The sequence below is a fragment of the Tupaia chinensis genome, unplaced genomic scaffold (genome assembly GCF_000334495.1).
Source record: "Tupaia chinensis unplaced genomic scaffold, TupChi_1.0 Scaffold146386_1, whole genome shotgun sequence".
NCBI lineage: Eukaryota > Metazoa > Chordata > Mammalia > Scandentia > Tupaiidae > Tupaia > Tupaia belangeri.
This window is the reverse complement of record NW_006206241.1, coordinates 1,600,805-1,615,768: the sequence shown is the minus strand read 5'-3', so window position 1 is coordinate 1,615,768 and position 14,964 is coordinate 1,600,805. Positions and strand designations below refer to the sequence as shown.

Sequence of the window (14,964 nt, the reverse complement as noted above, 5' to 3'; positions counted from 1 at the left end):
CTACAATTCCATTTAATCTCCTCTCTTACCATATTAATCATAAGGTTTTTTTTAAAAAAATTTTGGTAGTTGGCCTAGAGTTTCCAATATACATTTTTAAGTAATCCATGTCCACCTTGAAATAACTCTTTATCACTTCAAAGATAATACAGCTACTTTAGAAGTTAGTATTTCCGGGAACCAGCAGTTAGCGTAATGGCTATGTCACTGGACTCTCACGTAGTCGACCGCGGTTCATGTCCCGGACCCGGTGGCTTAAAACTCACGCCGGGCGCGTGTGCGTGCGTGCCCAAGATCCCGAGAGGAGAATGGAGAAGGGATTGCGGCGTGACCATCCCCCCTGGGGGGTGATTTCTCGCTTTCTGTCTCTATGTCTCTCTCTGTCTGTCTGGCGAGCGCACGCGCCCTACAGTGAAAAAAAAAATCTCTCCAAAAAAAAAAAAAGTTAGTATTTCCAATTTTCTCCTCCCATCCCTTTTGAGATTACTATTATTCATTTTTTATTTAGGTACTATAATCACCTCACACAATGTTATTATTAAATAAACTGCTAGCTGTGTTGGTGCAGGCAGTGGGGCTGTGGTGGAAGCCATATGGGAATTCCTCAGTTTGATTCCTGGGTCTGCCTGAACTTGCCAGACATATCCCTGGTTGTGTTGTGATCTTGGATGGCTCAAGGTTGAGGGGAGTATAATACATGAAGTTCCTGTTAGGTGTGCCCTCTCTTTCACAGAGGAAATGGATAAATTAATAATACATAAATAAATATTTTCAGACCAATTAATAATAAAAACAAAAGAATTACTTTTACCTTCATTTATTTCTTCTCAAATGCTCTTCTTTGCTTATGGAGATCCAAGTATCTGACCTTTATAATTTTCCTTTTCCCAAAAGAATATCTGTTCATATTTCATGAGAGGCAAATCTATTGACAAAAAATTCCCTCAGTTTTTGTTTGATAAAGTATTTATATTTCTTTCACTTATGAATGCTAATTTTCCTGAATGTAGATTTTCAGGTTGATCCTTGATTTTTAGCACTAAATAATTTATTCATTATCTTCTTGCTTGCATGGTTTCTGATAAAATGTTTGCTGAAATTCTGATCTGTGGTTCTCTGTATATATATTTTTTTCTTCTAGCGTATTTGGAGATTTTCTCTGCCTTTGATTTTCTGAGGTTTTAATGTAATATGCTCAGGTACATATGTCTATGTGTTTACCCATTTGCGTGGTGCTTTCCAAGCTTTCTGAATTGGTTAGAGTTTTGTTTCTACTAGTAATTAGAGAAAGTTTTTGGTCTTGTTCCAGCAGATGGCATGGAGGTTAACACAACTCAATCCCACATGGCCAACTATGTGGTTTAAGTCCCAGACCTAGAAGCTTGAAAAACACACTGGACCATGTGCATGCATGCCTAAAATCCCAAGAGGAAAGTGTGGTTATCCCCCCTGGGTGGGGGTAATTTCTCACTTTCTCTCTCTCTGTTTCTTTCTGGTGAGCACGTACACCTTATAGCAAACAAAACAAAACAAAACAAAAACAAACAAAGAAACAAAAAACAGAAAAAAGAAAGTTTTTAGTCTTTATTGTTTCAGATATACATTGGTCTATTTTGTTTCTTTCTTGTAGTGTGTGTGTGTATGTGTGTGTGTACACCTTTTAAAAACTTGTCCCACAGTTAGAGAATGGTCTATTTGTTCATTATTTTTTTTCTACTTAAACTCAAGTTTAGAAAGCTTCTATTGACATATCATGAAAGTCATTTTCCTTTCCTTGGCTATGTAGTCTAATGATAAGCTTACCAAAGGCAGGTATATTTACTTATTTTTGGTGCCAGCATTATTATTTCTAGTATTTAAAAAATTCTTTGACAGTTTCAACTGTGTGCTTAGATTATCCATCTACTCTTGAATATTGCCTACTATTTCATTAAATCCTTTCACATATTGACCATAGTTATTTTAAATTTCCTATCTGATATTTCTAACATTTTTGTCATATCTGAATCTGGTTTGTATCTTCATATTTTGTTTCTTCTGGCATGTCTTGTAATTTCTGGTTGAAAGAGAGACATTGTCATAGGTATTATAAAGAATTATGGTCCCATCATCTTTAATGGAACCAAATCTTTAATTTGGTTTCATCATTCCATCTCTAATCTTTAAGTGATTAGTCACGTAGACAAATCTCAGCTCTAACTGCCTATTTCTCGAAATTGTATTGTGACAGTTTGCCCTATAAATTCAGTTGCCTAGTAAGTCAAAACAAGTCATTGATTTTTTTTTTTTTTTAGAGATTTTCACTGTAGGGCGCGTGCGCTCGCCAGACAGACAGAGAGAGACATAGAGACAGAAAGCGAGAAATCACCCCCCAGGGGGGATGGTCACGCCGCAATCCCTTCTCCTCCATTCTCCTCTCGGGATCTTGGGCACACGCACACGCGCCCAGCGTGAGTTTTAAGCCACCGGGTCCGGGACACAAACCGCGGTCGACTACGTGGGAGTCCAGCGACATAGCCATTACGCTAACTGCTGGTTCCCAACAAGTCATTGATTTTTAATTTTTCCAGCTTTTTATCATAAAAATAGAAACAATGTTTTTCATGTTCTTCATGTTAGAACTGAAAATGAAGAAAAATAATTAAATGTTGAATCTATTAGATAAGCAAAAGGTTTTGTTTTTATATCACTGTACCTCATCTGACTGAGATATAGGTAAACAGGTACTTTGCTACATATCTGCCTTAAGTATGAATCAGTACTCATTTTGGAATGAAAGTACCTAATAAATCTTTTAATTCTAATAAAATGTTTCAGTCAATGTTTCCTCTTTGGAATTGTATTCAATAAAACAAATGGGCTAGTACAAAAAAAAAAAAAGATACAGATGAATGTATACTGCTACAGAACATTTAAAAAATAATAACTACATAATAGTTTTACAATCAAAATGGCCATTATCATGGGGAATGGTTGAACTAACAATGGAATACCTATACTAGTATGGAAGGCTGCAGAAATGACCTCAGTTCTCTAGCCTTGTAACCATGCTCTTTGCCATGTAACTTGACGTCCAATCTCTCTGTCTCTGAAATTAGCCATGTGCCTTGTTTGGTTCAATACATCATTTTAACATAAATGACACACGCAGAACAGTAGGAAGCATTTGCATGACTGTCCTTGTCCTTTTGCTCTGGCGTTTCTGCTATGAGAAAATGCCTGGACGGCCTCCTCAATGGTGAGACACATATACAGACGAGGTGAATCATCCCGTGACCCCAGTCCAAGCCACCTAGATCTGCTGGCAGCCAGATGGCCCCCTGGCTATGTGAGCTAGCACAGTCCACATAAGCAGGACTGCCCTGCCAACTACGTGAACAATAAGCATTTTGTATTGAATGCCTCTGAATGTTGAGTGCTGATTATTCCACTGTTAAATTCTACAGATATCTGGTTATAGAAACAGGGAGGTTTAAAGACTCTATTAGTTTCCTCACATTTAAGGAATCAGACTATCAGTCCAAGCCTTTACCTGTATCCAACTGATATAAGAGTTGTCTTGCTTAACTCTGCCCTGACTCCTACAGCCTTCCTCGTCATTGCTTATCTTCAAGACACTGCAGAGAACTGAAACTGATCATTCTTCTCTCTATGCCCAAGAGGAAAACCCCTTAATGCAGTGACTGACTCGGTGATGCACTCAGGGGTCCCTGTAATTCTGCCCCAAAGACAGTGACCAGGCCTTCTCTTGAGTCTGCCTAGATGATGAGTAACTCACTTTTATTTCTGTGTGTATATTCTCACTGGTCCTCTTCCCTTATATCTGCCTGCCTCTCACAGTAAGCATAAGGTTCTAGAAAAATGTTTATTACATACTGTGACAAATTTAGAAGTTTTAAATATACATGTCCTGTATGTATGTGTGGGTATGTAAGCACAGGTATTAAGTACAGGTTTTCATACTCCAGATGTAAATGAAAACACACCACCAGTAAAAAGTTAACTTATTTTCCAAATTCTAAAGAACATACATTTTGAAATGATTGTGGCATCTCCTCCCTTTTTCTTCTAAACTATACTGGTAGTGTTTTTCCTTTGGATTTCCTCTTGGCTTTTTTTTCTTTTCTTTTTTTTTTTTTCCAGAGAGGTTTTTTATTTATTTATTTATTATTTATTTATTTTTGTTTCATAGGGTGTGTGGTAAGTACAGGTTTTCATACTCCAGATGTAAATGAAAACACACCACCAGTAAAAAGTTAACTTATTTTCCAAATTCTAAAGAACATACATTTTGAAATGATTGTGGCATCTCCTCCCTTTTTCTTCTAAACTATACTGGTAGTGTTTTTCCTTTGGATTTCCTCTTGGCTTTTTTTTCTTTTCTTTTTTTTTTTTTCCAGAGAGGTTTTTTATTTATTTATTTATTATTTATTTATTTTTGTGTCATAGGGTGTGTGGACTCGCCAGAAAGATAGACAGAGAGACAGAAGGCGAGAAATCATCCCCCAGGGGGATGGTCACATTGCAATCCCTTCTCCTCTACTCTCCTCTAAGGATCCTGGGCACACATGCACACGAGCCTGGCATGAGTTTAAGCCACCAGGTCCGGGATGCGAACTGCGGTCGACTATACGGGAGTCCAGCAACATAGCCATTACACTAGCTGCTGGTCCTGCCTCTTGGCTTTTAATGCAAACATCTTATAATGTATACACTGTTGATAAACTATTTTCTGGCCAATGATAATACAGGAAATTTTATAATGCTATGCCCCAAATTCCATAAACATTTTTAGCAAAAGGAAATGACAAAAAGCAATTAAATTACTTTCCAATACAATCAATCATCCATCAGAATCATATTTAGCCCTTGAGAAAAAAGGCGGAGGTTGAGGAAATGGCTGCATCCTCCGATGACCCAGGAGCCGAGAGGCATCACAACAGCACCTTCCATGAACCCTTCTCTGCCTTGCTGGTCTCACAATAGCTGCTTCCCACCACGCTTTCTGGGGGTATATCTTATGTTCTGTCTTATTTTGCCTCGTTTTTAAAAATGGTGATGCAAATCTTGAATAAAGAGTGGCATGAGGGGCACAGTCCCAACAGCACATGCTGCAGAGACGCTGTGCTCTGTAGGCTGGACCACATGAGCAGCCCAGGTTGGTCTCCAGACCATGCTAAAGGCAGGGCTTGGTGGAGTGCGCCAGTGATACCACAGCCTTGGGGAGGCTGAGCAGGAGGCTCAGGAGCTAGGAGCTGGCCTGGACAACCTAGCAAGGCCAGTCTGAAGGAGACAAACACGGTGACACGCACCTGTGGTCCCAGTTACTCAGGAGGCTGTAACAGAAGGATTGCAGCATAGCAAAACCCTGTCTGAAAAACCACAAACAACAAGTAACAAAATGAGTTAAAGAATCAACTCCAATTTAAAAAAAAAATCACTGCAAACAAATATTTATAACATCCACTTTAACTTGACACTAGGATACAGTGTTGTAAGCATTTTGAATCCTATCGCTATACTTTGTTTCCGTTATGTTCTATAATACTAGTCTTAAGTGTTGGATAGATGCATAATCCGAAAGATATTATTATTTTTATTTTTCTTACATACAATTTTTGGACACAGACTCCTTGCTAATATTTAACGAAGTGTTGCACTGTTAGAAATGGAACAGTGACATTAGATGTGTGGCTGAGGGGAGGAGGAAGTCCTATATGTAGTTTCCTTAAACACTACCCTGGAAAATTAAGATGAATTAACAGCCACAACTAGCCCAAAAGACTCCTCTCTAAGGACTGGGAAGAGTCTCATCACCATGGGTACACGGCTTGGTGGCCATACTAAAAAGGAAATTGTACCCCTCATTCCCTCAGATGATGCTCATCAAGGGAAGAGCACTGCACACAGATGAGCAGTGGCCCTGGGTAAGAAGTATAGAAGCTATCTGTTGGACACTGATTACATGTTTCATACAGAAATTCTACGCCATTAACCAATGAGGTAACAGCCATATACAAATGTTACAGATCTAGAGAAGAAAGCTATTAGCCTCCCCACATTTACACACTTCATGTAAGAACCAGGGCCCAAATTCATACATAACAGACTAACAACTTTCCTGACAAAAATTGGAAGGGACCATGAAAAAACCAGCAAGTGTTCATTTGACCTCTCCTCTACTGCCTGGTTTGTCTGTGTCTAAGAAAGACAGAGAGATTTCAAACTCCAGAGATTAACACAAATATTCCATGTGCTTCTGGAGAATGGAAAAATGAAGTGAAGAACATAGTGATTCTTAAAGGGAAATAGACAGCTGATGTGACCAAAGAACAGATGAGTGTCTGTGTTCACAAAGTTTAGGTTTGTTACAGAAGTTCAGTAACCTACAATGAGTTATCAAGGAAAATGGGTAGCATCTAGTTGAGAAAAAAGGAAAAAAGGAAGTCATCTAACTATGAAGACCTACTAGAGAAGACGGGGGAACTCGCACAGCCGGCACCTTCTCTGCCTATTAGGGAACAGAAAGCACATTCTACTCATGGAGCAAGATTTCAGTTGCCTAGACCAGAGCCTCCACAGAGAGAAGGGCAAGTGAGGAGCATGGTCCTCAAGAGAGAACCACCATCAAATGGGTCATATAGGAAACACTGATCACTTTGGAAAAGGGCAGAGGAAGGTGAGTGTGCCACCAGTCCTGAGACCAGAACCATTTCCCAGGCATGGATTCAGTTTAACCATCTTCAAGAGACAGATAAGTTATTTTGAAAACTGTCATTGTTAATAGGAAAGGATTAATGTTAATCAAGCTCTCTGATTACTCCAGTAACTGGCAGCTCACCCACATTCTAGGCATTGTCTACTTAACACTCTTCACTCTACCTAGCCAGGCTTCAATTAGCCAACTTTTTTTCATTCTGCTTCTCTCCCATACCAAATTTCACTAAATGCCACTAGAAAGGACTGTCCTTGCTCTGACCAAACCATTCTATCCCTGTGAAGAAACCATGCAGCTAGCCAAATTATAATCCCAATCCCTACAGACTGACACGAAGCTTTCAATATATGCTCTACGTGGAAGCTCATTGCTTGTCCCTCTGAGGGCTCTTTGCCAGATCCCGTAAGAGCCTCCTCTGAGGCTGGTCTTGACCTTCACTCAGGTCGAATCCCAGATTAGACTTCAACTTCCTCCTATACACAAACAGTTCTGCCTTTTCTGTGACCTGATTCAGAAGGACTTGGACACTGCCTTGGTACAATGTTGTATAGCTAACAGAAATATCTAAGACTGGGTGGTTTATAAATAACAGAAGGGAGTCGAATCCTGACCCTGAAACCAATAGGGAGTAAAGAAGATCAAAATCGGTTTATTGTGATTTAGTGCCATACCATAACAATCAGGTAATCTTTCACTTGTTCATGAAGATGGAAAACTCCAAACCTAATGATGAAAGAGACAGTCAGTCTACAGCACAGAAGAGATGTCAGAGAGGCTAGCTGGGCCAGGAAGAAGCCTTCTATTGGTTATGAAGAACCCACAGGAAGATAAGGAGGAGTAACAATCTGCTAGGCGCCCCAGGTGGAAAAGTCAAAAGAGAATTACTGAGACAACAACAGGGAATTAAAGACGACACATTACCACAAAAGTCAGGTAACGATAGAAGTGAAGACTCTTCAGAAGAGGTATCTAAAGACGACTTTATGATATATCTCATTGAGCATTTTTTCATATGCCTTTTGGCTGTTCATATATCTTCCTTAGAGAGTTGTTTATTCAGCTTATTTTCCCATTTTTAATTGGGTTGATTGTTTTTTTGGGGGGTAGGGGATAAGCTGCTTGAGTTCCCTGTGTATTCTGGTCACCAATGACTTACCCTGCTGGACAAATAGGAAACATGGCAGAAAGTAGATAAAGAGGGAACCAACCTTGGAGAGCAGTGGGTCAGACTAATGCAAACTGTGGTTCTTTCACATTCAGTATGAGAATAAAATAGTAACTGTAATAACAGGAGCCAAAAATCAGAGGATAAAAGTGAGCCATTTGCAGGACATTCAAGAGAAGAAAACACGGAAAGTTCAAAGGCATGGGGCCACCATCTGACCAGCTGTTGTTGCCATCTGACATGTCTGCAGAAGCAGAGAGAATGGCAGGTGGGTACTGAGAGAGTTAAGAAACAGAGTCCCTCACTGTTATTTTCCCACCACACTGAAGGTGGGCCTTTCCGTCTTCTCTACTTCTCACTGCATCCATCCTCTGAGGGTGGGGCCCTATGATCAAAGCTACCCATTAGACCCACCTCTTGAAGGTCTCACCACCTCCCAACACCATAACACTAGGGGTGAAATGCCAACACAAGAGCCTTGGGTGAACATACCATGACCCAACCAATAACATTCCAGTCCTGGTACCCAAGGCTCATGTCTTTCTCACACATAAAGTTCAATTAGCTCACTCTAGTACTCCCCAAACTTTTAACTTATTCCAGCACCAACACGAAAATCCAAGTCCAAAACCTCATCTGTGACTCATGGCAAACTCCTTCTAGCTGTGAGCCTGTAAAGTCAAGAAAACATGTGTGCAACTTCATACATGTAATAGTGGGGCAGGCATAGGGCAGAAATTCAAAAACAAACAAAAATAAAGGGGTGACAGGACCTTATGCAAGTCCCAAACCCAAAGAGGTAGATGTTACATCTAAAGCTTGAAAATAATCTTTGATTCCATGTCCCACATCCTGAGTAGGAGTTGGGTCCCCGTGGCCTTGCTGGTCATACTTGATTGAGTTCAGTACCGATCGCTTTCCCAGGTGACCACTACATGTTGCTGGTGGCTCTGCAATTCCAGCGTCTCCAAAGTGACTCCACTCCTGTGGATCCACTAGGTATAGTCCTGGTGGGTTCTCTCGGCTCCATCTCTACATTCTCCAATGGCACTACCCTAGTGGAAGCTTTGTCCTGTGGCTCTCCTCCTGTGACCAGTCTCTGCCTGAGTCCCCAAGCTTTTCTATGAAATCTAGGTGGAGGTTGCCATGTACTCATAGCTCCTATCTTCTGCACACCTGCAAACTTAGCACCAGGTATACTTCCATAGGCCAAGAACACCCCAGCAGCTAACTGCTTCGACCAACAGCCTGTGCCACCCACATCTGTGGTTCAAGCTACATTGGGGCGCTCTGAGTACAATGGAGCAATGAGACACTTTGCTGAGAGCTCAGGAGTGTTCCGGGTAGCAACCTCACCACAGTCCTCTCCAGAAAACGATTCTGCTGCCTTAGGCTTCCAGATCTCTGATGGAAGTTTTAGATATCCCTGAGGTGCCCTCCACGCTTTTCCTCCATTGCCCTTTCCGATTACTCCAGTAACTGGCAGCTCACCCATGTTCTAGGCATTGTCACTCTACCTAGCCAGGCTTCAATTTTCCAACTTTTTTCATTCTGCTTCTCTTCCATACCAAATCTCACTAAATGCCACTAGAAGCAACCAAGCAGAGGCCTGAGCACTTGGTGACTTAGAAATTCCGTCTCTTGGAGAATTTAGACCACCCATTCTTACATCAGGCCTTCCGCAACAACGAAAGACACGCAGACCAAGCAGCCAAATGTCCCTTCGTCCAGCTCCACCGGCTCATTTCCACCAGGCACCTGCTCAGTGTCCCTCACTGTCCACGTCCCTAGCAGCACCGCGGCCACAGGTCCTTATCCGGTCTCTGAAACATTCCACTTTCTAACATGTCCTCTTCATGAGCCTCCACGACTCTCCCAGGTTTGCTCTTCACCTTCGCCAATGTTGGCCCATGGCCTAGACCCAAGGCCACTGTGCCGTTTCGGGCATCTCCATAGCAACACACCCAGCACTGGACTCCTACCGTCCCGTATTAGTTACTGTGTGGCTAAGGGAAACAACCAGACGGCGCAGAAGCGGGGTGCTTACGACGAACTGAGGTTTACTTGTCTCTCAGCTGGGGCAGGGATGGCAGGACTCCACAAAACCGCAGAAGCAGAGCGACCCCGGAAGTGCGGGAACGGCACGCCCACTTCCTTTGCTAGCCCCGCCCCTGCTCCCAGCCAATCGGATGGTTCCCACCCACATGCGGAGCTCTGGGCTCCGGAGCAGAGTGCATTAACCGATGGAAACGGCGGTACCCATGGAAACCGCGGTGCCCATGGTCTAAGCCTCCCACGATGGTGGCTCGAAGGTCTTGCCACCTCCCAGCGCCATCATGTCAGGGATGAAATTCCAGCCCGTGCACTTGGGCGGAGCAGAATCTGAACCTGCAGGCGCAGCCTCGGGGTGGCGCGGCCTCGGTGATTGGCAGTGAGCTCCCAGAGGCTGCCGGTTCCAACTGTGCCCTCTGGCTCAGTGCCACACCCAGGAGATGCGTGGACTCTGGGGTCAGTCCGTTAATTTGGTGGGACCGTGCACGTGCAGGCCGGACTTCGGTTATTACCGTAGAATCGAGAATCCGTGAGAAAGCGTGGCTTAGCGAGACACACAGCCCTGACCTCAGAGATCTCGGAGCAGACCACAGGCAAATCCGATGAGTTGCTTTTACAGATTTGCACAGCCTCATCCATAACTTCTATCCTTTTGTACTCTCCCTTATTTTTGAACATTTTGCGATATTGGGTATAGCCAGATGGGCAGCTGGAGCCTGGGGAGCTGTGGCAGGGCCTCTGTCTGCTTGGGGAGTTGTGCACCCTGAGTGGGAGGTGGGAGCTGGGCATGGGCAGGTCAGCCCATTCAGCTGGACACAGGCAGGTCTTGGCTTCTTGGCCTGCTGAAGCTCAGAGTTCTGTTGTCAGAACTCTGTGGCCTGTAATGTGTTCAGGGTCTCAAACCTGGTCATGCTCAGATGGTGCTGTTGGCTTCTCTCAGAGGGGATGGGAGAAGCGGGTGAGAATCCAGGGGAGGGGCCCTGCCCACAACAGCCACTGGTCTGTCTCAGGTTCAGACAGAATCCCAGTACTATATGCAGGAGATGTCCTGGCGAAGACAGAAAAAGTACCGTCATGTTAGCTGGGCTTCCGCCTCTTGGTGCCATTCAGCCAGCCTGGGGGTTTATCCTCTTCGGGGAACCATGGGTTACTTAGCTTAGGACAAAGGGGATGTTTCTGTTGCCTTTAGTGCCCCGATAGGCAAGCCCCCTCCTGCCCACATTGAAGTCGATGTTGCACAAAGCCAGAATTGTACCCCTGTTAATCCTTGCTGGGATGGAGGAGCCCCATCCAGGGATGTTCTCTGTCTCTGTTAATTGTGCTGTTGCTAATAAGCCAGAAAATGGCATGGTGGTAACCTTAGTGCCCCATCACGTTTTATATGCTATTTAATCTCAGGAGAAAGAAATACTGCAGCCGCTTCTCCATAAATCACACTCCAACATGCTCTCTCCCTCTGTCCACATTAACAAAGTCCCATGACCATCTCAGAAAGCCTCTGTGACCCTTTACTCCTCAGCACCAAGCATCCAGTCAGAACCGGTGTATTTTGAAGAAGCCATTTCTATCTCTGTGTTGGCCTCATGGCAGGCTAATGAAGACACGTGTTTCCTGCCGCCTCAGCACAGGTGTGAGAGGGGGGCTCAGGGCAATTACAGCCCAGAGACGTGGTCGAGCCCCCAGCATTCGTGGCTAGACTGGCAGCCTCGGTTCTGTCCTGCAGGGTTTGGTCTCACCTGGTTTCAGGGAGACGACAGGAACACCTCACCTGAGGAAGCTGCACTGATGCGAGCATCACCTGAAACCAGCAAGTGTAACCTCTGCATCGAAGAGACACCTGACACTCATGAGTCCTGAAATGAATCATATTAGTAATAAATATGAAATAAACACATAACTGGATAATAAGTGCCCCTCTTGGCATTTGCCATATTTTCATCTTACCCATATGTCTGGACAACTTGGAATGTTGGAATTGCAAGAACAGAGGAGTAGACAATCGGGAGTGAGTCTGTTCTCTGGGGAATATGATGCTGTGTGTGGTGGCTTATAGACCCACAGGGGTTACAGACATTCTCTAATGCGTTTCAAATAAGATATTATTTGTCAACTCTTAGGGACTAGTTTAACTGAAAATCCAAATTACCTGAATAATTAATTAATTGTAATAAATGTGACAATTAAGTTACTAGCATTATTTATAAAACATGCATACTGTATAATAAACACAATAACCATGCGTTCCTACTCATAATAATGAACGGTGAACGGGACGGAGAGTCCAGATGCCTCCAGACTTGCGTTGTACACGTCGATGCTGGGGAAATTTGTTTTCATTGCTTTGGGAGGGATGCTGGTTCTCTGCCTAGGCATCCTCTGCCGCTGCTTCTCTCAGGCAAACCCTATTTGTGTCTTAGATCACGATGCTCTGAAAACCATTTCCCTGACCTTCACATTTGACTTTGATTCCGCATCAGCTATTTAAATAAGAAAATAGTAAGCCGGCGCACGGCAGATAAAGCCTGTTCCTGGGCAGATTTGTAAACGGAAGGAGGACGCTGGTGTTTGCCACCGGCATGTGGGAGAGATCAAAGCCAGATAAAGGCCCTTTTAAAGGCAGAAAATAATGAATATGAGGAGAAGATGGGGAAAAAAGAGAAAAGATTTTGTGGGTTTTTTAAGTGCAAAAAAAAAAAGTTTCTTCAAGAAAAAAACATTTCTTTTCTTCTCCTGAGAGGGAGCAGCCTGTCCCTGCCTTTCCAGATTAATCAAGTGTTTAAGTCGAGGGGGTCCTTGACATTTTGAAGTGTGTGAGGCTGAAGTGGTTACCTCTGACACAGAGTGCTCAGCGGTGAATTTTTATACTTAATGGGATGCAGGGTCATTTCCCATGAGCTATTTAGGGGACCTTTGTAGCTTCAAAATGCAATTCTTCCCTCAGAAGTGCCTAAAGCTGATTATTAACCATGATTCATAAATTCTTCAGAAGGTGATCAAGTTACGTTTATACATTCAGATGGTGACAGAAAGCAGCCTTCCTCCTGACTGTAAATACCTCAAACCACTTCTGCGGGGTATTTTAAATGCTTTTCTTCTTTACTTGTGTTTGTACAACATATTTTTTGGAGAAAAAAACTGCAGAATCCATTTACATGTGTTTAGGATGGGAGTGGGAGGTGGAAGTAGGATGGGAGGTGCCAAGTGACAACTGGCTTTGTGCCCTCCCTCCGAAGTAGAGATCCCGACTCGGGCACAATGAAGCCGACGACGTGAAGAGGAGCAGCGGAACAGCAGGTGGCCAGGCGGTCGGTAACACACCGAACACTGGGGCCATTCAGCCTCAGTGTCATTATGACCCCCAGGGACAGCCCGTGTATCTGGGGGAGAAACGCCCCACACACCCCTCTGTGGCATTCTTGGCCACCAGCACCCACTCGCTCACCTTGCCTAGGCGAGGAGCCGTCCCTGTCCCACAGAAAGCAGCCTTTCCTCCCTGACCAGCGGATGAAGAGGACCCCAGCCACAGACTCATGTTAGAATATTTATGCTATTTGTGTCACATGGGAACAATTATGAAAAATGAATTTCGAGTCCTGTTCATTACTCTGTGGATTTCAAGAGCGGGGGTAAGATGCCAGCCTTGGGCGGCAGCAGCCGTGGCCAGTCTGGACCCTCCCTGCACTGCGTACCTCCTAGCTCTGTGAGGACATGTGTTTTATTTTATCACATGACCAGGGCTTCATTGTGTGAAGGCACAAGTGGGGTGTCTCCTAAGCAAGAAGGTGGGAAGTTCCATGTTTCCAGCATACGTTGGAGCAGGCATCTTCTTCAGGGTGGAAATCCCCTTGGCTGTCTGCTGTCTCCCCTGCAGTCTGAGACATGAATTAAGTCAGGTTGCATGTACGAAGCCCTGAAATGAAAGTCCTAATTGGTCTCCCCTGCAGTCTGAGACATGAATTAAGTTAGGTTGCATGTTACGAAACCCTGAAATGAAAGTCCTAATTACGCTGGAGTGCGACTGTCACTTTAGTCCAGAACGGCTGCCCAGAACCAGCCTCCGGGGGTGCCGCCCCGGCAGGGTCTACAGCTCATGACGCTCAGAGTCTCCGGTGAGACATTTGCAGTGACACGTTTGCTCCCTAATCCAGGTGAGACTTTAACCACAAACTTTGAAAAAGCAACATATTAAGTTAATACCTATAGAATTCTTTGATTTTGAGAACTCCTTACCTTCCAGAATTTCCTTTGATCCAAGCTCCATTAGAGATATCACTAAGCTGACAACTGAAACATTGAAAGAAAGTTTCAGAATTATGTTATTAAAAGGATAACATATATTAATAATGTGATTACAGATGATGTCCCCGTCCACATTTGATGTTTTATGCAAAAAGACCAACACATTTCTTTATGGTACTCTGTTCTGATCCTAGACTAGCGCCGTTAGAGAACTTCCACGCAGGGAAGAGCGAGGTGACATGACGGTGTGATTCCATCCCGCTATGCCTGGCAATTGGTTTTTAATAGAAATAAAGCTGTCAGTGTTGGGATTATCCCGAAGCGTAATTGAGCGGTTGCCCTTCCGAGATCAGAGACTGTATACCTGCTCTCGTGGAAGGGTGCGGGGGCTGGACCGCGTCACTCAACATTCACGCTTTGGAGTCCTCACCCCCAGGACCTGAGCACGTGAGGGCATCTGAGAGCAGGGTCCACACAGGAGCGAGGACTAGCACGAGGTCACACAGGCACTGTCCCAGCACGACTGGCGGCCTAGAGAAGCTGTGGACACAGACGTGTGGCGAGGGATGACTGTGAGAGGACACAGGGAGAAGAGGGCCGTCCACACGCCAAAGGGAGAGGACTCAGAAGCAGCCAAACCGGGACCAGCAGTTGGCATAATGGCTATGTCACTGGACTCCCATGTAGTCAACTGTGGTTCGAGTCCCAGACCCTGTGGCTTAAACTCACACTGTGTGTGTTTGTGTGTGTGTGTGTGTGTGTGGGTGTGTGTGTGCCTAAGACTCTGAGG

General features: G+C 44.1%; 1 long non-coding RNA gene across 1 annotated transcript; it reads left to right on the top strand.

Annotated features, from left to right (window-relative positions):
- The first annotated feature begins 10,181 nt into the window (after window positions 1–10,181).
- LOC102496130 (uncharacterized) lies at window positions 10,182–11,830 on the top strand. Its single transcript, XR_337467.1, has 3 exons — window positions 10,182–10,391; window positions 11,455–11,563; window positions 11,659–11,830. It is a non-coding gene; the product is annotated as an uncharacterized LOC102496130 (long non-coding RNA).
- The last annotated feature ends 3,134 nt before the right edge of the window (window positions 11,831–14,964 follow it).